This window comes from Nelumbo nucifera, chromosome 4 (assembly GCF_055504915.1).
Source record: "Nelumbo nucifera cultivar China Antique chromosome 4, China Antique-T2T, whole genome shotgun sequence".
NCBI classification, from domain to species: domain Eukaryota; kingdom Viridiplantae; phylum Streptophyta; class Magnoliopsida; order Proteales; family Nelumbonaceae; genus Nelumbo; species Nelumbo nucifera.
In genome coordinates, this window is record NC_142652.1 from 8,979,782 (window position 1) to 8,992,815 (window position 13,034).

Below are 13,034 nucleotides of genomic sequence, written 5' to 3' on the forward strand. Positions count from 1 at the left end.
AAAAGCTCAGCATACTCTTTGAGGAGGGGTGGTCAACCTCATTGGGTGCCTAACCTTGGCACTCTTAGACCAACATCCCTTATGGGGGGCCTTAGTTAATGGATAGCATGGCTACCAAGGTTCCTCATGGGCACACACACACTCATAGGGGCAATGCATGGATTGGCACTACGCAGCCCACATGAAGGGGAGGCTTTCCATGCAAGTTTGGCCCAAGCATGTCCCTACATCTCGTCAACCCCATGCCTAAACTAATCGAGCTACCCTATTGCCCATAGTGCACGGGTGTGCTCATCGGCACATGTGCCTCTCATCATGGCAATCCCCCTTTGGCACGTAAGAGGTGCCTCCCATGGACTAATAAGAGCCACAGATAGCCCCGACCATGAGCTACAAGGTCATGATTCAGTGCCACTGACCTTGGTGGAGCCATCATCGGGTCGACACATGTCCCTTAAACACATCAAACTTGTCATAGCTGCACAACTTTCTTCCACTACAAATCTACCTCGTGATAATTGGTATCATAGCAGATAAGCCGACTACTGTCGTAGCTGGTATCAGAGCAAACAACAAAGCCAATTGAAAGTGGTCATCTTGACAAGCAGCCACATCGTGGGGTGCAATCCCTTGGCACTCCCACTCAGGTTCAAGCAAGCATCACACACCATACCTAACAAGAGGCCAATCATCGTGTCCCCATTCCAATGGCCCCGAAGCAGTGCTCATGCGGGGGCAGACACATGGGCCGTCTCATGGGAGGCATATTGTAGTGGTTTGAGTGGGGAGTGCCATGCTTCCTCAATGACATCAGTCGTTGTTCATTTTAGTAACGGATGAGCCTACATCTTGGTTTCATGACGGATGAGTCATTGTTTTGTAACTTGTCAAATTCACTACTAAGGCGGGGATGACAATCTGAAATTGGTTGGTGTCGATGGTTAGTCAAGGAATATCACTGAAGTGGTAATTTTGCATCAGCAAGGGTCATTTGTTGAAACCACAATATTGGAATGTTAGGAATGTGGGTACACTTGTCGTTGGAGTATGGCGGCAATAACACCGGCATTGCATTGAAGGACATGCTCAACACACATCAATGTAGAACATTCGCAACATTAACACACATCACATAGGCGAGTGCATTTTAGGCAACATCATGGGTAAAAGTTTCCACCACTCGCACATAAAAGCAGTCGGATCCTTGAGGCAAAACATATCGGAACCCCCTCGGAGTGATGATGTAGCCCAAACACAATGAGGTAAAGTATAGTTTCGAGGGCCAAAAGAGCATAAGCCATGACTAAGTTTGAGTAATTCAAACATAACGAGGTGAAGTCCGTAGGGCAATACAGTGAAAGGGTTCCCAGGACACTATGTCAATAGCAAGAAAAAAACCTATCACATCATATTTGGTAGCACCACCAAAAAGCTACCAAGAAGACGATCGAGCTTTGAGGTAAAGAGAACACAAAGCAGACCTCTAGGAAGCACACACACATAACATCTTCGAGGGCCATACACACATACACAAAGGACACATACACAGTCATTGTGTGGTTTGAGTAACCCCAACCCAACAGGTGAAGTCCAAGCAGGCCAGCATGGTGAAATGGTTTTGTCCCCATAAATGGATATCAACATAGGTGAGACTTAGGTTGACCAGACAACCCTAACCCGGAGCACATGTGGATGGCAAGGAACACAGACGCCCATTCACAAAGGAGTCGTTGTTAGGATGACAACATATTGAGTGGGGGAGCCTATCATGGTCTGACATAAGCTTAGCCTTACCTATGCTTTGTGGGTTTATGTTGAGTGGCATTATCATAAATGTTGTCAGTATGATTTTTCAGAGAAGTAATGTTTCCTATTGGCAGATTTCCAAAAGCTTAACGTACTCTTTAAGGAGGGGTGGTATATCTCCTTGGGTGCCTAACTCTAGCACTCCTAAACCAACATCCATTGTGAGACGGCCCTAGTTAATGGCTAGCATGGCTACCAGGGTCTTTCATGGGCATAAACATGCTCATGGGGATAGTGCATGGACCGGCACTGCGCAACGCACATGAATGGGAGGCTTTTCATGTGGGTCTAGCCCAAGCATGTCCCTACACCTCTCCAACCCCATGCCTAAGCTGATCGAGCTATCCCGTTGCCCATAGCACATGGATGTACTCAGGCCCAACGGTTGCCTATCATCATCGACACAACAAGTGCCTCACATCATTGACACAACATGTGCCTCTCATCATGGCGATCCCCCTTTGGCACGTAAGAGTAGCCTCTCATAGACCGGCAAGAGCCACAGATAGCCCCGGCCATGAACCGCGACAATGCCACTAACATTGGTGGAGCCATTATTGGGTCGACACATGGCCCTTACACACACATAAGCTTGGACGTTGCATGGGGTTTCTTCCATTGCAAATCTACCCCCATGACAAGGGGTGCTTTGATTGGCAAAAGCTCTTTTGGTATTATGTCTTTCCTTTCCTATATAATAGATTTTCCCAATTTTATGGGACAATAGTTTTATTTGAATATTTTACGGAGAAGTACACTGCAACCCACTATAGAATTATGAAATTACAACCCCCCATAGTGTACTAGCCTCCCTATAAACCACATCCTTCATGTGGATTTGGCATCAATCCATGATCAGGATTCATTCCACCTGTACGATGGGGATAAGAATTCCAAGGTGGGCTAAGCAATCATTCTCCAAACATTTTATCAATAATAGATATAGTAGCTAACAAACCTATTCCTAAAATAGATGAAAGGGCGCTAAAGAGATCATTCACATTAGTAAGGGTGTCAATTTGGACGGATTAGATGGACCAATAAGGCATATTGGATTGGGCCCGGTCCAAAATATTTATTAGATTGGATTGGATTTGGTCCATCTATAATAAATTTATATTGGATTGGGTTGGACTAAGCCAATATGTGGTGTATTGATATAAGATAAGAATATAGGTATCAATGGACTGAGTTTGGATTGAAATCAATCTAAATTAAAACAAATTTCAACAGATTGAACAGTCCAAACAATAATTTAGGGCTGTTCCGGGTCAGTTTGGTTCGATTGTACTTGATATTGTCAACCGAACCGAAAAATCAATCTTTAAGAGCAACCGAAACCGACCAACAACTAAGGAAAACCGGCTTCTTTTTTCATTTCACCTGAAATCGGTTTCATCGGTTTTAATTAAACCAAACCGTAATTAATGGTTATTTGAAAAAGCCAATTGTTGATGGGGCCCAACCTCTAACGGCTATCCCTACAAACATCACCAGACTATAGCTATTCGGGCTATACCTACAATTGCATGTAAGTGGGTCATGTCAAGAGTTTGTCAAAATAGGTATATTAATATTTTTCTAAAATTTTTCTTTCACTTTGTAAAACATGTTCTCACTCGCAAGAGTTAATTTTAACATGTCATACAGGCAAATGGATTGGATATGGAATGTAGGTGGCTGTCAAACTAAGAAAAAAGAAAATTCATTATTGATGAAGGAAGATTTGGCCCGAGATCGTAACCACTCAACACGTGGTAAAGGCAACAATTCAGTACAATAGCACGTCCAAGGCGCGAGTTCCGAAGGGAGAAATCAGCGGTCCGAACTCCCTACAAGGAGCCCAAACTCCCCACAGAGAGCCCGAACTCCCCGCAAGGAGCCCGGGTTCTCCCTTAGGCCCCGAGCCTTACGAAACAACCCGAACTGGCCCGGCCCATGGCAGTTCGGGCCACACCTCTATCCGAACTCAAGACTTAACCTCGCACACCACTCCAACACTTCGCCTCCAGGACGCCGAACTAAACAAGCCGCACCGTACCTGACACCGAAGGAGTTCGTATCCAGGGGCGGCGCACCTGACTGACTTGGGATCTAACACTTGACAGCCGCACTTCAACGGCCACCTGCCACCGCCATCTCCAGTTATAGAGACGGCTCCGACAAAGAGAGCAGTGGCGGTTCTGCCCCAGCAGAGGTGATGACACCCGAGCTGATAGAAGCACAGAAGTAATCATACTCGACTTGACAGAAGCTTAGGAGTGAGTGCGCGAAGTGGTTATAAAAGGCTCTCTACCCCCCAAGAACAAGGTATGTGAACTTTGCGCCATCTGGTTTTATCTTGCCTTTGAGGAAATACTAACTTGAGCTTCGGAGCATACTCACCGGGTTCTTCCCCGAAGATTACTCTCTTTCCCCTTCGTTTCAGGCACCTTCTGCTCCAGCCCGAGGCAAGATCTTTGACAGCTAGGACCCGCTGGATTGCGCACCATCAATTGGCGTCGTCTGTGGGAACGCTTCTAAAAGCCTCCCTCTAAAACTCTCATAACCTTTTTTTTTTCCAAAAACCCCAACACTCATGGCTTCTTCCAGCAATGCCAGACGTGGCACGGAGATGAACACCACTAGGGAACAACTTCAAGTCCCCGTGGTGTGCATCGGACAGTTCACCATCCCCCTTCCGGTGGATGGGGATCTCCAGCCTAAATGCGCCACAAACAGTGGCGCCCGTAAACCTTCCTGCCATGAACGTCCCCTTTCCTCTCCCTGTCGAAACAACCTTTACTGAACCAACTGCTGTCCCCTTGGCAACCAGCCAGAACCAGTTGGACGACCTGATGCAATGCAAGCCCAAATGCAACGATTCCAGCAACATCAGCTCCAGCAGCACCAAGTACTACACCACATCTCTCAGTATCACTATCAGCAACAGTTCCCCCAACTGCCTCTGAACCAACCACTGCTTCCACCTCGGCACCCTGCTCCAAAGCCGGTTAAGCCCTCCCCTCAGGGTGGACGCCATCACCGAGGAGAGGCCTCCCAACCTCAGAACCCCCACAAGAGCCAGGCCTCATCCTCGGGGCGAGGGGAAAGAAAAATCACCCCCGCCTCGCAGCTCGCCGACGGGTCGAGAACCTCGCCCGCCAAGTCAGTATCTCGGCACTCCAAGTCTGAGCTTCCGCTGACAGAGAATCGATTCAACGTCCTAGCGGCAGACTACCAACAGCCCGGGCCCATCGAGTTCGACAACACAGAGGCCAACAACGCTAGTACCAGGCCCACTCAACAACGAAGACGCCGGCGAAGTTGCCGAACTGCCACCCGTGTCCTGCCCGAGCTCAGAGGTAAAGAAGAGACAAGCTCGGACGAGGTAAAAGCTGCCCCAATTCTCTCAGTTCCTTCCCTCCTTGCATCAGAACTCCTTGCAGTTCCCATGCCCAGAGACTTCAAGCTCCCACCTTTGGACAAGTATGATGGGTCATTCGACCCCAACGACCACGTCGATGCTTTCTAGTCCCAAATGCACCTAACTAGGGCCAGTGAATCGTGCATGTGTGTGACCTTCACCACCACCTTCAAGGGGGTGGCCCGCACTTGGTACAGGAACCTGGCCCCCGGGTCGATAAGAAGCTGGACCCAATTCGTGCAGGTCTTCACCGCACACTTTGTTACCAGCAAGCGATGCCCCAGAACCGAGGAAAGCATCTTTGGAGTAGTCCAGAGGGAAGGAGAGTCCATCCGAGGCTACATCAAGCGGTTCAATGACGTGTGCTTGCAAATACCGCGATTGGACCCCGCGGTGCAGCTCGCGGCGGCCAAGAGAGGAGTAACACACAAGGAGTTCAAATGGCACATGATAGCTAACCAGCCCGCGACCGTAGCCGAATTCCTCAAGCTCGCGGATAAGTTCATGAGAACAGAGGAAGAGATCAACCAAAGTACCAAAAGCGGGGTCGAGAAAAAAAAAGATGGAAGGCGAGCCCTCCAACCCAGTCGACAAAAGAAAAAACCTGGCCCAGGAGCCGAAGCCGAGCCAGCCGTTCCGAGCTCCCTTAGTAGTTCGGACGGACTACACACCGTTAAACACGAGGCGGACCGAGATCTTGATGACGATCAAAGACGCCCCATACGTAAAATGACCACCTCGCTTAAAGGGGAACCCAAACGAGAGAAATAAAAACTTGTATTGTAGTTTCCATAGAGATCACGGTCATAGTACCGAACAGTGTAATAATATCCAGGATGAGATAGAGGGACTCATTCGTCGCGGATACTTGAGAAATGTTGTATAGCATAATAATAATAATAACAATAAGGCAGGTCGGCAAGGGGAGCACGAAAGGGATGCCCCCGAATCCAGCAGTAGGCCAGCTGAACCGTTTCAACGACAGCCTCTGGAAGAGAGGCCAGTTCGGGGAACCATCCATGTGATAGTGGGAAGTTTGGTGGTAGCAGGTTGTACTTCGGCAGCGGCCCGGACGTCAGTTCGCGAAGCAGCCCGAGAAGAACAGAACCCTCCAAAGAGGCCGAAGACAATAGAACCGATCTTCTTCACGGAAGATGATGCGCGAGGGGTCCACTACCCCCACGATGACGTGCTTGTCATAAAACTAAGGATCAGCGACTTCGAGGTCAGGCGCGTACTTGTGGATTCTGGCAACTCGACAGACATCCTCTTCAAGTCAGCATTTGACCAGCTACAGTTGCAGAGAAGCGAGTTGAAGCCCGCGAACACTCCTTTGGTGGGCTTCAGCGGAGAGGAAGTCAGGCCCCTCGGGAAAATAACAGTACCTGTGGAAGCTGGCACATGGCCTTGTGCGGTCAGACTCAACCACGATTTCCAGGTGGTCACGACCCCCTCCCCATACAATGCCATAATAGGGTGACCAATTACGCATATCCTGCAGGCAGTGGTCTCCACCTACTATTTGGCAATGAAGTTCTCTACATACTTCAGTGTGGGGGTAGCGCAGGGCGATCAGCTTGAGTCCCGCAAGTGTTATGTTGCCGCCCTGAAGGGAAAAACCAAGGCGGCCGACGACCTCGAACTGGAGCGGCCTACGGAGCAGGGCGAGGAGCGAGCTTCACCCATAGAGGAAACGGTCGCAATCCCAACTTCGGCTACGGACCCGACTCGAACACTACAGATCGGTGCTTCCGTCAAGGAACCTCTACGAACCAAACTGGTGAGTTTTTTACTTCAAAATTTAGATATTTTTGCATGGTCCACGACCGATATGCCTGGTATTGACCCCGACCTTATAACTCACAAACTTAATACTAACCCTGTAGTCAAACCCGTTAGACAAAAGAAACGCAACCTAGCCCCAAAGCGTTGGAGGGCGGTCGACGAGGAGGTCGAAAAGCTCCTCACAGCAGACTTCATAAGGGAAGTTCATTACCCGAGCTGGGTAGCCAACCCAGTGCTGGTGAAAAAGGCAAACGGCAAGTGGCGCATGTGCGTCGACTACACCAAACTGAACTGAGCTTGCCCGAAAGACTGCTTCCCCCTCCCCATAATTGATCGCCTAGTGGACGCGACCTCGGGACATGAGTTGCTAAGCTTCTTGGACGCCTACTCGGGCTACAACCAAATCAGGATGGACCTGTCCGATGAGGGAAAAACCAGCTTCATAACCGAATTCGGCCTGTACTGCTACAAGGTCATGCCCTTCGGATTGAAGAATGCTGGGGCGACCTTCCAAAGACTTGTGAATAAGCTGTTTCGGCCCTTAATTGGCACGAAAATAGAATGTTATGTAGACGACATGGTCGTCAAGACGCAGTTTTCATAGGAATTAATACAAGACTTAGATTCTGTCTTACAAATTCTGCATCAATTTAGCATGAAACTGAACTCAAACAAGTGTGTCTTCGGTGTCACATCGGGTAAGTTCCTAGGGTACATTGTCAACTGGCGCGGTATTGAGGCCAACTCGGAGATCAAAGTACCTACACTGCGACTAGAAGCATATGACGATCAGACAAACGGAGACGAGTTACGTACCAACCTCGACCTACTGGACGAGGTAAGAGACCTTGCGTACATCCGAACAGCAGCTTACCAGCAAAGAGTAGCTCGGTACTACAATGCCAGAGTAAAGAAGCGGAACTTCCGCGTCGACGACCTGGTTCTCCGTAAGATCATGGCACCCGAACCCGGCGTGGGCAAACTTGGACCAAATTGGGAAGGGCCCTACAGAGTAAAGAGAGCGCTTGGGGGGGCATACGAGCTCGAAACCTTAGAGGGCAAACAAGTACCCCGAGCGTGGAACGTCGTCAACTTAAGGCGATACTACCTATAGACTACCAAGCGAAGTGGACAAAGTCGCTACCAGACCCTAAGGGCTAGGATGCCGAGCTAACAAAGAACCTCGGCATAGGCAAGCAAAGGCAAAAAGTGTCAACCGAAGGCCCAGGCAAAGTGCTGACAATGAACTATTAGGGCAGTAACCCGGGCATCTCAGAGGCTAAGTATTAACACCAAAACGAGCCGCACGAGTGCAGTAACCCGGGCAAAAAACAGATCGGGCATATGGTCAGTTCGAATACGGTCAGTTCGGGAGAAAGAGCAACCAACACTTGACCAAAAGAAAGTCATTCCATTTCAAACTAAGGGAGTGTACATTTTCAAAAAAATATATATACATATCGAGCTCACAGGCCCAGAGACATTTCGTCATCATCAGAAGCCACTTCAACAACACCCGAAGGACCTGCCTCATCCTCAGAGTCCGGTTCAGTGTCTGCAGCGTTGACCATCTCCTGAGTAATGCGCGAAGTGTTTATGGCGCTGATATCGAGCTCGGGGTACGTATTCCGGATCATCCACCGGCTTAGTTTAAAGCCCCTTCTGTACGAGCCCACCATCAGGTCGTCAAAGCGCGACGAGGCGATGTATTCATCAACGGCCTTCTTCTTGGCATCCTTGATGCCTTGAGAAAAGATATGTATCCTCTCCCTAATGTCCTCTTGAAGGTATTCAACCTGATGCTGCAAATCCAGCCTCAGGTCCGCCATATGATTCACGACAACTCCCATGGCCTCGGTATTCCTCTGAGACCTTGCCAACCTGGCCTGAGCAGTGTGAGAAGTCGCCTCAGCAGCCCGAGAAGCCGCCTCGACAGCATGGGAAGCCTCTTCAGCAGCTCGCGTCTGCCTCGAGCTCCTTTTCACTTGGGCCGCCAATGCGTGGATAGAAGAATTCACCTATCAAAAGGAAAGATAACAAATGATCAAAAGGACGATAGCAAGAAAGATAAAAGCAAAGAGCCCGACAAGAAAATCGCTGACTTACCACCATGGCATGAGTGACAGCACGACAAGCCACCTGGTTCAGAGGGAGCTCAGTCCATGCCGCGACCTCCTCAGGATAAATGGCCTCCCTACTCTTCTGAAGAGCGTGGTTCAGCGACAACACGTTCCTGAACTCGCCTTGCTATCCCGAGCCTGAAGGCCCAGCTTGGGTATAAGCAGACTCAGAGTAAGCGGGAGCTCCCGTGTAAGTAGCCTCGGCATAAGGGCCCCCTGCCGCTTCTTGTACTGGAGGGGCCATCTCGGGCTCCCTGGGCGGATCCACTGATGGGTAGTCGGTTACCTCGGGCTCCGCATCTTGGGGCAGCTTGGCACGAGTTCGCTTGGCGACTCGCTTCCTCCTCTTCATGGTGCGAAACAGATTCCCACCACGAGTCTTCTCTGTGTCCATCACACCTACAAAAAGAGCTCGTCATCAGGAAAACGAAAGGACAGCAAAACAAAAGGTAAAGCCTCTGAGTAAGGAACCTACCTGAACTCAGACTGGCCTCGATGAGCTTGGCCTCCGTCAGGTAATGGTGGCATTTTAGCCCAAGTCGTGCCCATTCCCGGAGGCTCTTCACCGTTTCCTTATCAAGCGTAACATCGGCATCAGGGGCAACCATCCCCCACCCGGTTTGGAACGGCCACCCCAAAGCACTTCGCACCCCAAAGTAGTCCCGTTTCCACGCTGGGACCTTGTTGGGAAGATCGTGTAAAAGCTTAAAACCTGGGCGAGGAGACAGGTAATACGCCCGCCTACGTCCAGGAAGGGGACCCGCCTACTTCTTGAGCATCAGAATGGAAGAAAAAATCTCCAAGTCTAAGGGCAAGATCTGTTCGCAAAATAGGGAGATTGTCCCCACCAAGTTACGAATAGAATTCGGGTGAAGCTGGCCGACAGTAACGCCGAAGTGGTTCATGACCTCGACTATAAGGGGATGGAAAGGCAGGCGCAACCCAGCAGCGAGCTGCTCCCGGAATATCACGATCTCATCAGAACCGTGTTCCCAAGGGAAACTGCCCGAGGGTATAAAATAGGTGTACTCCCTAGGCAAGTTAAACTGGGTAATAAGGGAGTGAAGCCCCTCAGGCGTCATGGTTGAAGGCCCAAATTTGTCTAACATCCGACCTCGGCGGGAGGAGGACGCCAAACTACCTGAGGCGACTCGACCTATGGGTTCGAACTCTTCCTCGAGCTCTACCTCAGGTTTGCTAGGACTGTTGGGGGATGCAACTTGGTTCGTAGAACCTGCATCGGACCCCCTTGAAGAACTGTTTGAGCTATCTGAGCTAGACATCGGGAGGAGAAGATGGATTCCAAGAAAGTACTCACCCGGAAAAAGGCTTGAACGGACTACGGGAACTTGAACGCGAGCTAAAAGCTTGAATGCGAGCTAAAGGCTTGGACGCGAGCTGAAATTTGGATGCAAGCTCAATAAGCAAAACGTAGAAGTGACAAAGCGACTGGGGTCCCCCACTATTTATACCCACAGTAACCAAAAATCAACGGTTCTGATCAAAGCAGATCCGACGACCCACAGTCATGCTGACCGCACGTTTCTTGAGACCGAGACGTGACTGGCCACATGTCTTTTGAAACTGAAAGAGCGCCAGCACACGTCGCCTCGCATTAAAGGCAACTGCGACACGCTTTTTTCAAATTTGAAAAGATGCCCGCTGTCACATCTCTCAGTGGCACGCTTTTTTGAATTTTGAAAAAACGCGCGTTGTCACGTCTGTCAACATTTATAGACGGATTGGCGCGTTTTCCCGACTTTTTGGCGCTCAAGAAATCCGGAAAGATCCTAACGAACGCGCACTTCGCGCTGTCAGTCAAAGCCAGTTCGAAGTACGGGACAAATCCACCCGCCACCTCGCAAACTCCCCGTGCCAGGGCAAGTTCCTTTGCGCGAGGAGTGGGGGGCAATTGATGAAGGAAGATTTGGCCCGACCTCGTAACCACTCAACACGTGGCAAAGGCAACAGCTCGGCACAACAGCACGCCCAAGGCGCGAGCTCCGAAGGGAGGAACCAGCGGTCCGAGCTCCCTACAAGGAGCCCGAACTCCCCATAGAGAGCCCGAACTCCCCGCAAGGAGCCTGGGCTCTCCCTTAGGCCTCGAGCCTTACGAAACAACCCGAACTAGCTCGGCCCATGAAAGTTCGGGCCACACCTCTATCCGAACTCAAGACTTAACCTCGCACACCACTCCAACACTTCGCCTCCAGGACGCCGAACTAAACAAGCCGCACCATACCTGACACCGGAGGAGTCCATATCCAGGGCGGCGCACCTGACTGACTTGGGATCTGACGCTTGACAGCCGCACTTCAACAGCCACCTGCCACCGCCATCTCCAATTACAGAGACGGCTCCGACAAAGAGAGCAGTGGCGGTTCTGCCCCAGTAGAGGTGATGACACCCGAATTGGCAGAAGCATAGAAGTAATCATACCTGACCTGACAGAAGCTTAGGAGTGAGTGCGCGAAGTGGTTATAAAAGGCTCTCTACCCCCCAAGAACAAGGTATGTGAACTTTGCACCATCTGGTTTTATCTTGCCTTTGAGGAAATACTAACTTGAGCTTCGGAGCATACTCACCGGGTTCTTCCCCGGAGATTACTCTCTTTCCCCTTCGTTTTAGGCACCTTCTGCTCCAGCCTGAGGCAAGATCTTTGACAGCTAGGACCCGCCGGATTGCGCACCATCAATTATGTTTTATAATTTTTTATACATGAGAGCTTTTCCATTGGTTCGGATCGGTTTGAAGTCTGATTACAAAGTCATAAACCGCATCTGAATCGAATTGTCAAGTTCTACCATTTTTTAAATTGAAAACCGACTGAATGCTTTTTAGAACTGTCTATTTCGGTTCGAGTCGGTTTGGTTTAGTCAGTTTATAGTATTTTATGAACAGCTATACCAGACAATGAATTGGATTGGTCTAAAATAGTCCAAAATATTCATTAGATTATATTGGATTTGGTCTATTTATAATGGACTCACATTAGATTGGATCGAATTAGACCAAATTCAATCCAATTGACACCCGTATGCATTAATTGAGATGGTCATCCAACGTCCCTCAAAAATGCAAGATCAAACTTACAAAACCATAGGCTTAAGTGGCATTACTAGTGGACCTCATGTGCACCTTGTTCTGCCCTTATTCTCCTACCCCTCAATCCCTATGTATTATGTATGTAATACTAAAAAAATTATTAGCTTCCTTAAGCCAAAATAAACAAGGGGTATTGTGTTTGTGTCTATGCCTTAGTGGGACTTAAGGGGGTTGCAAGAAAGGTCCCATTGGCTTACTAGTAAATAAGCTTGGGAAAATTGGTTAATGGATATCTTTTTATCATTGACCAACTTTACAATGTTCTTTTTGCATTTATCAATGAGCCTTACAGTAAAATAAGCTCCATTTCCGTGGATAAAACTTACCCTGGTGGGTAAGTAATTTTTTTACATGGGAAAAAATTTTATAAAGCATAATGGAACAACTTTGCCCATGTTTATATTATATTTTTTATGAGTAAAAATATCATTCTATTATTTACTTGGAAATCCTGGAAATCAAAAAAACATGAATAAGCTACAAAAATAAAAATGAACGATACATAGTGTCAATTGAATTTTTAGGGTTAGAATATAGATTTCCTCCTCACAAAATTGGTCCTTACACCCAATTCACAGCCCTTGTAGCCGTGCATTGGAAATGGGAATGGGCTACCCCTTATGTGGCCCCAATTACAATCGGGTTTTATTGGGTCAGATATGGTAGGTTGGATCACTAATAAGGTTGCTTCTAGTTCTATAAGTAACAAGCCCTACAGGGTTTGGTTCGGAATCGGATCTACATTAACGCAACCTAGACCCAACCCATTGACAACATCAAATTTAACCAATCTCACCAAAAGTACATGCCCT